We start from the raw sequence: 13,953 nt of genomic DNA on the forward strand, positions 1-13,953 counted from the left end.
GCATCCCCCAACACTTTCAAGTAATTAGGAGTGATCAACTTCCACGTTACTTTCCCTATATCCTTCTAGAACATTCTAGTGGCAAGCACATTCACCTTGTTCAGTCGCTTGTTGTTGCGATCGAAACGTTGTGATCTATTTTTTTTCCTACCAACGTGACTTTACCGAAAGAACCTAAGAGTATGGATTCCTGCAGTCACGAAAGCTTCAAATCAAAATTGATTCACCTTGTTTTTTTTTTATTTCTCTGATTTGTTTTATAAACTACAAACCTTGCTTTTACCATTCAACAAGGATATTAAAGACAATGAGGAAACTGTTTTGATTGAGTACACGGAATTATACAAAAATAAACAAAATGTAGCCATTGTTAAGGAAATGTCAGGGCTGACTAAAAGATAAGTGAACATGGTCTAGATCTTGACTCAAAGCTTTCGTGACTGCAGGAATTCATATTCTAGGGTCTTTCGGTAAAGTCACGTAGATAGGTTCAAAGAAAATAATAATAAAAATAACAGAAAATTACAATGTTTCGATCGCAACGCGAGCAATCACAATGCAAGCAGTCGCTTTTGTTGCGATCGAAACATCGAAGTTTTCTGTTATTTTTGATCATTTTCTTTGAACCAATCTACGTGACTTTACTAAAAGACCCAAGCATATGAACATGGTCTAGCATTGAGCATTGCACAATCGAGAGATGTTAATTCTAAACATATCGCAGGCACATCATCCGAGGCCAAAACTCGCTTATTTGCATTGCATACATTGATTATAGTTTCACTTTGCCAGCTGTACACGTTTGGGCTGGCTATAATCACAGCACATCTTGTAATGATGCCTAATTAATGGTAATGAGGAAAACAAGTCCCTTGGCTTGACAACGGGAGGGGTCAGTTCAAGTCCATTATTTGTGTGCACACCAGCACACAGCCAAGAAGGCTAGGTCAGTGCACCTCGGCAAGAGAAGCAAACACCTAATTGGATCTTTACCACTGGAGTAAATAACACGTCATGTAACAAAGAAGCATAATTGGGAAGCCTCGTCACAACAATACGTGACATAATTGGGAAGCGTCGCTTGGCTCAGAGTAACCCAATGAATTAAAATGAATATGGATACAGCATGTCAACAGTGTCATTGTGCAGACAGTTAAGGCAGGCCAGGGCAAGGCTTACTTCTGTCATAATTACAGTTATAACTGTGAAGGGGATGTGTAAATTGTAAGACAAAGTAATAAATCCCACTAATATTTATGCTATGTCAAGGATGTGGCTGGAGGTTATTAAATGGGTTTTAGTGTCATTTTAATCTAACCACGAAAGACACAAAATAAATAAATGCACATTGCTCGAGCTAAGATTATACACAACTGCAGATATGCTAATTACAATGTGTTCCATACGGAATAAGCATTTTTTAAATATTGTATTTTGACAAAATAAATGCAGATATATATTTAAAAAAAATGTACGTGCAAAAAACCATTCATACATTAGCTCTTACAGCAATATCATGTGATAAAGAAAATGGTCTGACTGTAATCCACATCTACAATATGTTTAAGTTGGCATAATTCACACGTTAGAAATTATCATTTTTATCGGGAATACCCATGCCTAACGTAACACAGATCTCACAGATTCCATTACCAGCCAAGATGACTAAAGCCACATTCACTTTGTCAACAAACTTAATTTAAAAAATGTTATATCAGCCAAGCAATATGCTGCGGAGGCTGTAATGAAGTATTTTTGTACAATAATCAAATCAAATCCGCAGTTATTTTCCAGTTTAAATTCCCTTAATTGCTCCTATGGGCAATGCGTTGATGTATGTCTTTATTGGTGGTTGTAATACCACTGGTGGAAATTCCGCGTTCCCTTGACAGGGCCCAGTATATTCAAAGGACTGCTACACTTGACTTTCCACAAAACGGTACTGTGTTAAAATGTGAATTATTCACCCTAACTGTGCTGTTCAGTGTGTATAATTAAAGACTGTCTCGTTGTTACAAATTGCTTCCCTTTTGCTTATCAGCTTGTGAACAGATTTTTCAGCTCCGATTCCCCAGCCCAACACTAATCACCAACCAGACAGTGGCACAGCTTAGCGCCATGGTGCACGTCCAGGACTTGTAAATAATAGTCATCCCATGTGGGCAACAAACGCGCATCGCAGGCACAGTGTAAAACTTCTGCTTACACCAATGATTCTATAATCAGCAATTAATGGTATAAGCGGTACATAGTTATTTTTCTGGCGGGCTGGTCTGTCTTACAAATGGATGCAGATGGGAACAAGCCCCTGCACCCTGTATTCTAATCTCAGATTCGCAATGCCCACTTGGTTGACCGAAAAGCAAGCAAGTGGTGCAATCTATCAGCTTAAAGTCAGATTTTATTTTCAACTCACTTCAGTTGAGCACTTTCTCTAAGCTAATATTCAAAAATTCACAGCAGGCAATGAAGCATAACAAAATATAATTGCACTGTTTTACGTGGTAAAATATACTTTCAATATTCATTGCGGTTTCTTGACATCAATAGAGCAGATTAAAATGTTTCACTAAATTTACATTCCAATTATATGCTGCTTAAAATATAAGGCCCCATAAGGGACTCGAATTGAATTACATTTCTCAATCTTGACTTAAAGCTTTCATGACTGCAGGAATTAATATTCTTCGGGTCTTTCGGTAAAGTCACGTAGATAGGTTAAAAGGCAATAACAAAAAACTACGACGTTTCCATCGCAACACAAGCGTTCGTCATCAGGAAGAGGGGGTTAGCTTCTAAAGGCAAACTGTTTATAAAGGTTTGACATGGGCATAGCCCAAATGTCAGCAGCCAATTTGAATGTAAATGGTGGGCAGCGACCGCGACGGTGGTGGGTTTTCCACCAAGCAAAGGGCTGCCAAGTAACAATTAGCATGTTAATGTGAGATCGTTGAGCGGACTCCACGGCCAGCGCCCTGAGGTGGCTATGTTAATGTGAGAGATGAGAATGTTAATGTGAGAGATGAGCATGTTAATGTGAGAGATGAGAATGTTAATGTGAGAGATGAGAATGTTAATGTGAGAGATGAGCATGTTAATGTGAGAGATGAGCATGTTAATGTGAGAGATGAGAATGTTAATGTGAGAGATGAGCATGTTAATGTGAGAGATTAGCATGTTAATGTGAGAGATGAGCATGTTAATGTGAGAGATGAGCATGTTAATGTGAGAGATGAGCATGTTAATGTGAGAGATTAGCATGTTAATGTGAGAGATGAGCATGTTAATGTGAGAGATGAGCATGTTAATGTGAGAGATGAGCATGTTAATGTGAGATATTAGCATGTTAATGTGAGAGATGAGCATGTTAATGTGAGAGATGAGCATGTTAATGTGAGAGATTAGCATGTTAATGTGAGAGATGAGCATGTTAATGTGAGATATTAGCATGTTAATGTGAGAGATGAGCATGTTAATGTGAGAGATGAGCATGTTAATGTGAGAGATGAGCATGTTAATGTGAGAGATGAGCATGTTAATGTGAGAGATGAGCATGTTAATGTAAGAGATTAGCCTGTTAAAGTGAGAGATGAGAATGTTAATGTGAGAGATGAGCATGTTAATGTGAGAGATGAGCATGTTAATGTGAGAGATGAGCATGTTAATGTGAGAGATGAGCATGTTAATGTGAGAGATGAGCATGTTAATGTGAGAGATGAGCATGTTAATGTGAGAGATGAGCATGTTAATGTGAGAGATGAGCATGTTAATGTGAGATGAGCACGTTAATGTGAGAGATTAGCATGTTAATGTGAGAGATGAGAATGTTAATGTGAGAGATGAGCATGTTAATGTGAGAGATGAGAATGTTAATGTGAGAGATGAGCATGTTAATGTGAGAGATTAACATGTTAATGTGAGAGATTAGCCTGTTAATGTGAGAGATGAGAATGTTAATGTGAGAGATGAGCATGTTAATGTGAGAGATGAGCATGTTAATGTGAGAGATTAGCATGTTAATGTGAGAGATGAGCATGTTAATGTGAGATATTAGCATGTTAATGTGAGAGATGAGCATGTTAATGTGAGAGATTAACATGTTAATGTGAGAGATTAGCCTGTTAATGTGAGAGATGAGAATGTTAATGTGAGAGATGAGCATGTTAATGTGAGAGATGAGCATGTTAATGTGAGATATTAGCATGTTAATGTGAGAGATGAGCATGTTAATGTGAGAGATTAGCATGTTAATGTGAGAGATTAGCCTATTAATGTGAGAGATGAGCATGTTAATGTGAGAGATGAGCATGTTAATGTGAGATATTAGCATGTTAATGTGAGAGATGAGCATGTTAATGTAAGAGATTAGCCTGTTAAAGTGAGAGATGAGAATGTTAATGTGAGAGATGAGCATGTTAATGTGAGAGATGAGCATGTTAATGTGAGAGATTAGCATGTTAATGGGAGATCGCCGAGGTGGCTATGTTAATGTGAGAGATGAGCGTGTTAATGTGAGAGATGAGCGTGTTAATGTGAGAGATGAGCATGTTAATGTAAGAGATTAGCCTGTTAAAGTGAGAGATGAGAATGTTAATGTGAGAGATTAGCATGTTAATGGGAGATCGCCGAGGTGGCTATGTTAATGTGAGCGATGAGCATGTTAATGTGAGAGATTAGCATGTTAATGTGAGAGATTAGCAAGTTAATGTGAGAGGTTAGCATGTTAATGTGAGAGATTAGCATGTTAATGTGAGAGATTAGCCTGTTAAAGTGAGAGATGAGCATGTTAATGTGAGAGATGAGCATGTTAATGTGAGAGATGAGCATGTTAATGTGAGAGATGAGCATGTTAATGTGAGAGATGAGCATGTTAATGTGAGAGATTAACCTGTTAATGTGAGAGATGAGTGTTAATGTGAGAGATGAGCATGTTAATGTGAGAGATTAGCATGTTAATGTGAGAGATGAGCATGTTAATGTGAGAGATGAGAATGTTAATGTGAGAGATGAGCATGTTAATGTGAGAGATGAGCGTGTTAATGGGAGATCACAGAGCAGCAACCTCGAGCTCGGCGAGCGAGGTGGCTGTGTTAGTGTGAGAAATTTAACCTGTGAATGTAAAATCAGAGAGCGAAAAATAACTAACATCGGAAGATGGTAGGATGGGAACATCACAGCCAGTTATGACTTAAACTGGTTGATAACGTCCTGCCAATGATTGCTCAGTTTATACCCATCTTCTCGATTGAAATTGTGTCTGTGTCTATATATATGGATGGCTTCATGAACGAATCCTTGCTGATAGCCAGTGGGTTTGCAAAGAACCTTCGTCTTAGAGAAATACATTTTGTGTGAGCCCACCGCATTAAAACAATGAACAGCCACGGCCGAGGTATTGGTCCTACCGTGTTTCAGATCCGCCTTGTGTTCACGAACACGGTCCGAGACATGTCGCTTAGTTTCCCCAATGTAACTACTGCCGCAGACACAGCTTAGTTTGCAGACGCCGGGGTAATTGCATGTCAGGGATCACATCCTTCACAGATGGGATCAGATCACAAATCTGATGTACTGTGTTAAATCGAACCTGGATGTTGTGTTTGCTCATTATTTTGGAGATCTTTTTGGTGACCCCTGCTATGTATGATGGTTTTGATTGTGTCCTCTGATGGTTCTTTCCCAACTGTTGGGGTGATAGTTTTACGGATTGCGTAGTCTGAATATCCATTCATCTTGAGGACTTGGTGTACGTGTTCCAGTTCACTGGCTAGGTGATGATGGTCGGAAATACATCGAGCTCTATGGTGCAGAGTTTTGATGAGGGAATTATTCTGAGAAGGATGGTGGTGGGAGTCAGGATTTAGATATGCATCCGTATGGGTGGCTTTCCTGTAGACAGTGTCCCATTGAGCCATCTGGTCTCCTTTCGATTAAAACATCCAAGAATGGTAGCTTGCCATCCTTTTCCTACGCCCATTTCAAACCTTAATAAACAGTTGCCTTTAGAAGCTAACCTCATCTATCTGATGACGGACGCTTGTGTTGCGATCGAAACTTCATAGTTTTTTGTTATTTTCTTTGAACCTATCTCCGTGACTTTACCGAAAGACCCAAAGAATATACATTTCTCAAGTTTGAAAAAAAGGTTTTTAAAGTAATAAAAAAACATCCTAACAGAAAGTTGATAACATATTAAACTTGCCGGTTTGTACTATGTCATATTTGCTGAGAAACAACATCTGATCGAAATCCGTTTACAACCAGCCCCGGTCGTATTCTCCGTTACAGGCTCTGCAGCTCTGTAAGTGAAATAATGAAAACAAGATTCTGCGGCTTGTAGCCAAGAACGATGCAACAGCGCTGGGCTCGTATGTCCTCAGCACCATGCATACTTACATATGTCAGAACTTACGAGTAAAAACCACTATTCACAATATTGGTGCTAATGAAAATCCAGTTGGCACCAACGCATCATTGTGTAAAAGAACTCAAGGAGACGAAAGGCCATTCCATTTTTTGTTTTTCACAATTGGCTCCAATCTTGGCGTTACGTGATGTCGCGAACACAAGGCAGATCTGAAGCACAGTAGGACCAATACATCGGCCGTTGCGGATCATTGTTTTAACGCTGTGGGCACACACGAAATTGATTTTTCCAAGACGAAAATACTGTGCAAATCCACCGGCTATCATCAAAGATTGGTTCATGAAGCCATCCAGATATATAAACACAGACACAACTTCAACCGAGAAGATGGGTACAAACTGAGAAATCATTGGAAGGACGTTATTAACCAAGTAAAGTCTTAACTGACTGTGATGTTTCCATCCTACTTGCCGATGTCAGCTGTTATTTCCGACTCTCCGTGTGTCTCTCTCTTATCATGTGTACCTCTTGCTCTTAGGGTTTTTTTTGTGCCTGTTGCCCGGCTCTCTGACATTGACATGATAATATTCTCATTGGCACGCCTCTAGTGGCTGGGCCGTCTCACATTGACATGCTAATCTCCAGAGGTGTGGACTCGAGTCATGTGACTTGGACTCGAGTCAGACTCGAGTCATGAATTTGATGACTTGCGACTCGACTTGGACTTGCATAACAATGACTTTGTCCCACCTATGAGATGTGGACTCGAGTCATGTGACTTGGACTCGAGTCAGACTCGAGTCATGAATTTGATGACTTGCGACTCGACTTGGACTTGCATAACAATGACTTTGTCCCACCTCTGCTAATCTCTCATATTTACAGCTCCTAATCAAGATTGACGTACAAATTCCTTCTCTAGCTCCGCCCACTTACCCTTGGGTTGGGCCCACCAAAAATCCTATATAAACTCTTGTTGCAGCAGCTCTTTCTCCTACGTCAGCAGTCCTCCTGCTGTGTTTGTTTCACCTGATGACGGTTGCTCGTGTTGCGATCGAAACGTCGTGATCTATTGATTTTCTATCTACGTGACTTTACCGAAAGAACCAGAGTATGGATTCTTGCTGTCACGAAAGCTTCAAATCAAGCTTAAAAATGTGTTTTAATATTTTTTTTCAATTTAGGGCCCCTTTATAACATATGCTACAGGCCCCGCACTAGCTTCATCCGGCACTGGATATGACCCCCACTTCTTGGGAGAGGGGTCAGAGAGGTGGGACAGAGAGGTTTCAACGAGGTGAAACAATGCTGATTTTGCGATTTCCTGAAAAACCACCTTGAACTTGCCAGATTGATTAAATTCATGCACCAGACCCATTGATTCTCTTACCAGTGGAGAGGCTACACAGGCAGCATGTGCAACTAAGTTCACGCAGTGTGGACCACAGTGACAATACATAGCCAGCGGTTGTTCTTTCTTTAAAATGGCTTGCACCCCCTGCAATCGTCCAGCCATATTTGCGGCACCGTCATAAGTTTGTCCTCGAAGATGGGACAGAGGAAGGCCAAGACGCATCATCACATCACATGCCATCTTGGCTATATTTTTCCGTCGTTGATGACACTTCGTAGAGTCCCAGGAATTATTCCTTTGGTTGTTGATCTGCATCTACCAAGCGCAAACATATTTACTTCTGCTCAACGCCTGATATATCCTGGGTGCCATCAATGATAAGTGCGAACTGGACCACTGGTAGTGATGTTATTTCCGACACAATTTCTTTAACGATTGTACTGCCCACCAGCTTCATATTTCGTTTTGCATTTGGGCACTGGTGAAATAAAAGTGACCTTTCAGCCAGGTGGTCCACTCTGCATCACCCTCTGCCTTGTACTTTAGAAGCTGGCTGAAATTCCCACTCTCCTTATCAACGCATCGAAAAGCCAGACCTTGCCGTACCAAGTACTTCACACCCCCAACAATCTTCATAACATTTCTTCTCACTTGTTGCTGCTGTCTTTCAAGCTCACGTGAAAGTTGCACATTAACAGGTTTTGGTTCCTGAATCCGAGTCATCACAGCTAATTTGTGACACTGGCTGTCTTCATGCGCACTACATTTCTCCAGTGCCTTCTTCAAATTTTTAAAGCCAGTCTTGACAAAAGCTGAATCTGCTTTCGCCGCAAGCTTTTGTGTTGCAAAGTATTTAGCACAATAGAAACAGAGGGCCCCCTTTAAGGAGGGGCTGTAATGGAGCCAAGTATAATCTTTAAACAATTTCTCCTGAAAGTAGAGTGTCCTATTTGAAAGGGTTTGACTAGGTATGACATTAATATTTGGCTGATTTGGGCGAGGTCCAAGCTCCTCCCCCTCCCCTGCACCTTCATCTTCGCTTGCCTGTCTGCTGTCTATCATTGTCTCAAACTCACTCTCCCTGCTTAATTGTTTTAACTGAAATACACATGAGAAGCCATACTTAGAGGAATATCTCAGCTTAAATTAACATTAGGATTAGACTGTTGTGATGTCACGTCTCACCATTTTGGTGTCCTCTGGTCTAACACCGTTTTGAGATGAGGCTGCAAAGAAAGCTGTCTCTGGTGTGGGCCAATCATTTTCAAGGACAATGCATATATTATCAGAGTACGTTTTTTGTTTGCATTCTGACCACAAATATTGTGGTTAATGCAGACATGATTCCTTGTAAAAAGGTTTCAGTTTGGTGTTTTAACATCTTAACACCTGTTTTGTTACCAGAAAAGGGAAAACCTATTCTCATATTTTGGTACTGGCAAAGGAGGTCACATGATGTAGAAGGTAATTTACATTGCTCAAAATATTATTTGTACATAGGGTATGATTCAACAGCTTTGTTTAACAAAAAAACTGTAGAACACTAAAATACAGCAAAAATTGTTCGGCTCATGCACTTAAAAAAACGATGACATTAAATGTCAAAATGCTTTTCTTCACGTATGTAATATACAATTAGATCAATATATACCTATTTAAAAGAGCCTAATTTTTCCTCGGACAATGAACATCTTCAAGGACTTTTTTTTTGAAATAATGTAAATTTCACCAGGATTTGTAACGAATGCATGGCAATGACAGCAATTTATTTTAGTTAGCAGAGCAGAAAGGCGCGTGCACATTATGCTGAATTGCATTGACCATCATTCATTTTTATGCACCCAGTCTTACACAACAGACTGCACAGCTATACATCAGAGCGGTGGCATTACACGCGTGTCCCTGTGATGACCGGCAGGCTCATTTCCTGTGCATCAGTGAAAAAGAGCTTCATAGCTCATCGGATTCCTCCATTTATAAAGATTCTGATACTGGTAGGAACCTCCTGGTTACACCAGCCCACAGGGTTTATTGTGTCCGTCGTGCAGGGAGAGGCTGGGTAGGGAGGGGAGGGTGGGGAGGGGCTGGGTGGGGAGGGTGGGTAGGGGCTGGGTGGGGAGGGTGGGTAGGGGCTGGGTGGAGAGGGTGGGCAGGGGCTGGGTGGGGGGTGGGAGGGGTGGGGCTGGGTGGTTCATATACGGTCAACAGCGAATGGTCGGGCCATAAGGGTGAGATTAGCGAACTGTACCTTAATAAATTCGACGCGAAACCGCGATAGCTAAACACGCGATAGGGAATGGTTTGCTGTATGTGTATTACCAGGCTCAACCTCTGCAACGAATGGGAATTTGCATAAATTGTGGAAAATTTGAATTGCATACTAGTACGACCTTTTCAGAAATAATTGTATAAAATCTCTTGCAAGTTGCAATAAAACATGAATAGTATAAATACATTTTCTATTGCAGTGACTTGCAAAACAAACCAGCAACATTAATCATGCGCCTCCAGAATGGCAGTTTTTTTCCTAACCAGATGTGTCTGTCTATTGTATGTGGCTTTCAATGTGTTCGCAGCTGATTTTTTTGCACTATTTACCATTGCCTGATAGATAACACACCCAGCCATGTAACCATTATTAACATCCAGTTTTCCACATATTACCAACACAAATTTTTAGCAATGCACTTCTTAAATGTGTAAGTCTGCTCACCCTAGCAACCATGCGATTCAAGCACATTTATTTTAAATGGAAGAATTGCTTGCCTATCATATATTATGAAATCCAACACATTAACCATTTCGCAGATTTCCCCCCACACATTTACATTGCCACAATCGTAAATTAGAAGTGGATCTAAAGGGGAAATTCAATTGTGGCTGGAAATGCAGATGACAAAGTGTCAGGCGGAAAAAAATGTGGCTGCAACAAGGGCTGCACAGGGCAGATAGGTGCTCGTGTTACACCACAGCAGGATTTTCTGTTCTTGCCGATCCAAATATTTGGCCAGCTCATGGCCAGTGAACCAATATGGCGCAAAAACATGTTTAAATACTGCGTAGGTTGTTGCAGTTGTGCTATAAAAACTATTTGTCTTCGGGTTGTACCACATTCGAAAGACCCAAATGAGTACATCTTCATAATACACAATGTCTTGCATCCACCACAAAGATATGCAAGTATTAGGCAAGTAATTAAAATTCACTTACCACTGTACTGGCAAATACAGCTCTGAATGAGAATCGCATTTCGTCATCCGTCTCTTCCCAAAAACAACTATCTACCACCCTCCCGCATAGCAGCAAACATTAGTTCAGTGCTGTACACAACGATTCCAATGTCGCCACCTGAAGATTCTATTACACTGGTCAACAACAACAAAAAAGATTCTGGCCTGGACTTTTGCAGCTGTTTTAGACTAATTTCAGGGTGCTGATTCCAAATCTGATCTCAGATTTGCTCTATCACTTCTCATTTTTATCCTATCGGCATACCCCATTTTCATCGATTTTACCCGAAATTAACTGTCACTTATGATTGCAAGTTGTTGCGAGTCAGTGACTGCTTTAGTGTTAAAATATGGTGCTGTATTTTTAGGATAGTGTGTTTATAATATCATTTATGTAGATATCCACATTTATTTAATTTTTTTCTTCTGCAGTTTTTATTGAAAATGCAATGTTTGATATCTCAAAAACCTGATGTGATAGACAAAAACTGATGCCAGATTTGGAATCAGCACCCCAAAATTACCTTAAAACAGTTGGAATACCTTATTCCAGAAAAAGTGTGTTGACCAGTGTTAACCTTGGGTCACAAATCGCCCAATGCTGAACATTAATTTGACATTATTATTTGGTTCTTTCGGTTAAGTCACGTCTAAAGATAAAATAATAAATTAAATTAAATAATAGAATACGACGTTTCGATTGCAACACAAGCAATCATCATCAGGTATAATGAAATAGCGACATAAAATCTAACCAGAAAACTATAGACAGACATATTAGCAGACAGATATCACCAAGATACATAGAGAGAGCAACACAGGTAACAGAGAGAGGTGGTCGTCTCTGTGGGGTGGCCTTAAATAGACAGAGGAGGGCGGATGCAGAGAGAGGGAGGGGGGTTAGAGAAAAAATTAGCATATCAATGAGTGGACAACAAAACGTGGTGCTGCAAGTGCGATGACACGGCAAGCAAGCCTGAAAATCAGGAGGACACACTAAAATTAAATAACCTAGTAAAATATCGAAATGTAATGTAATACAACACAGAGGGTCTTCTCTGTGTTGTATTACATTACATTTCGATATTTTACTAGGTTATTTAATTTTAGTGTGTCCTTCTCCTGATTTTCAGGCTTGCTTGCCGTGTCATCGCACTTGCAGCACCACGTTTTGTTGTCCACTCATTGATATGCTAATTTTTTCTCTAACCCCCCTCCCTCTCTCTGCATCCGCCCTCCTCTGTCTATTTAAGGCCACCCCACAGAGACGACCACCTCTCTCTGTTACCTGTGTTGCTCTCTCTATGTATCTTGGTGATATCTGTCTGCTAATATGTCTGTCTATAGTTTTCTGGTTAGATTTTATGTCGCTATTTCATTATACCTGATGATGATTGCTTGTGTTGCAATCGAAACGTCGTATTCTATTATTTAATTTAATTTATTATTTTATCTTTAGACGTGACTTAACCGAAAGAACCAAATAATAATTCCTGCAGTCACGAAAGTTCTAAAATTAAGATTAATTTGACAATCTGTCGCCCAAAATGCCAATGCCGCCACTCCGAGGTGGCAGATGTGAAACAGAAATCTTAGCCCTGCACCAGATGTATCCAGGAAAATAAACTGTGGTGAGAATATGCGGTGGGAATCCCCCATAGTAGAAGGGCAATAATTACCAAGCAAACTTTGCAAATCTCCATGGAGTTAGTCACTTTCCACTTGGAGGAAATCACTACTTTTAATAAACTATTTGTAACAATATTCTTGGTTCTTTCGGTAAAGTCCCTTCTACGTGACTTTACCGAAAGAACCAAGAATATGAATCCCTGCAGTCACGAAAGCTTTAAATCAAAATTTATTTGTAACAAGTTGGGAGAATCAGGCCATCACCAGGATTCCTTTATCCTTTAAAAAAAACTACATAAACATTACCTTACAATTAGAAAAGTTCGATTGAATGCTTACAATTTTCACTGCAAGATATACCATGAAAACGGAGTAATTTAAATCCCAACACAAACTCATGAAATAAACTATATATTAAATCAAATAAAATTCATGTACACACAAAATCCTTCCAAGTTATTTACTGAAAAAGATATAAGTTACAGTATGTACATTATCAGCACACAATCAGCAATAGAGCATTGTTAGATATTACCACACCGGCTCTAGGAGCACCAAGTGAGTGGTTAGATCAATTCTATAACCCTTAAAATTTTACATTTCAAACAGAGTAAATGGGATTGAGTTCTGATGGGGCAGAAAAGTAAAAACTAGCTACTCCTGGGATCCAGCAGTTGGAAAGAGAAGGAAAAAAAATCCATACATCTCAGCTCTGCCCATCAGGGGCAAAACCAATCATAACAACCTTTTATATTTCACTGCAGAGTATTTATCATCTTTTAGCACCCACGTGGCACACTATCACTGGCCCAAGTCATAATTGCACAAATCCCCAACGCCACTTCATTTGGGACAAGTGCCAGGCTTTGTGCTTGAGGTGTTTTAATGGCTAGCGCACAATGGCACTTGTATTTGATTAATCACGTGAACATGGATTAATCAAGCAATATAATTAAAAACGCTGGTGGGTTACAAAATGTTAAGAGTACACTGTAGTGTTGTACGGTAAAAGTCTCAATTTAAATACTGGTCTCAGCATGTACATCTGTTCAGTATTTTTTTACTGAACACAGCAGATTTTGGTTATATAACAAACTATGGTTGTCTAAGTAATTTCTATATTTTTAAGCTTGCAAAAGCATATACCTTTACAGTACACTTACATTATAATCACATGAAAGCCCATTGAAGTCAACTGCCAACAAATCCAATTTATCCAGGAAAACATCAGAGTTTAACATTTTTTTCACATTTGGATATTTTTTTTTGTTTAATCTGTACAACACAAAGTGAACTGTGCATAAATATAAATGAAACGTATAAACGGGACAAAAAAATGTGCTGTAAATATTGGATAAGAGGCACGTGATCAG

The sequence above is a fragment of the Lampetra fluviatilis genome, chromosome 3 (genome assembly GCF_964198595.1).
Source record: "Lampetra fluviatilis chromosome 3, kcLamFluv1.1, whole genome shotgun sequence".
Taxonomy (NCBI): Eukaryota; Metazoa; Chordata; class Hyperoartia; order Petromyzontiformes; family Petromyzontidae; genus Lampetra; species Lampetra fluviatilis.